Below are 710 nucleotides of genomic sequence, written 5' to 3'. Positions count from 1 at the left end.
CAACATTATCCCGGGCTGGGTACACCACCACTATCCTACTTTAGATTCGCCATCACTTCCCAATAGAGGATCCACGAGCACTATCCAACGTTGGATATTGGCATCGGAAGATGGACCTGCCGACAAAAATAACCTACACACGAACCATGATCAGAAACGAAATATTTTCTCCATCATTTATTACTTGTCATTTCTCTTCACACTGTGCATCTTGCTCCCCTCAATAGCAAACCATTTCGCCACCAAAAGCAATACTACTTTGGTTCGCTTGTAGCCGTTACTATACTTCCACTTTGAACAAGATTCTAGGTCACCACATACCTACAGCTTATACCGTTTGGATGTAGCGTCAAACGCCATGGATAATAATAATTCAATATATTCCTCTAACACTGATATAAACCTCACCAACAGTGTTTTCCTAGACCTTCTCCGCATAAGTTTAACCACCGCTCCACAAAGTACACTCTTCTTCTGAGGATACAAAACAGACACACTGAAATAAACAAAGGAGGATCCGACACTAAACCCGTGGATCCAGCACTTCCCCTGAACGGTTAAACTCAATAAGTGAATTTCGTTTTTTCGTTGAACAGAGGTAAACGTCACCTCTTTTAGTTCTTACTGTTTGCTTTGACCGTCACCTGGCCGTCGAGGCACTCCTGGCTCCCGCAAGAGAGGGATTGCCGAAGGGAAGCATCACGCTGTCC

The 710-nt window shown here is 44.1% G+C and overlaps 1 protein-coding gene across 1 annotated transcript in view; it reads left to right on the top strand.

Moving 5' to 3' along the window:
* Window positions 1-710, top strand: part of LOC119593728 (discoidin domain-containing receptor 2-like) — a gene marked incomplete at its 5' end in the record, with an annotated part of 119,890 nt that extends 119,180 nt beyond the window's left edge. Inside the window, 1 exon segment of the mRNA XM_037942702.1 lies at window positions 1-710.

This window comes from Penaeus monodon, chromosome 32 (assembly GCF_015228065.2).
Source record: "Penaeus monodon isolate SGIC_2016 chromosome 32, NSTDA_Pmon_1, whole genome shotgun sequence".
In the NCBI taxonomy this organism is placed as follows: Eukaryota; Metazoa; Arthropoda; class Malacostraca; order Decapoda; family Penaeidae; genus Penaeus; species Penaeus monodon.
This window is presented reverse-complemented; position numbering and strand designations above follow the sequence as displayed.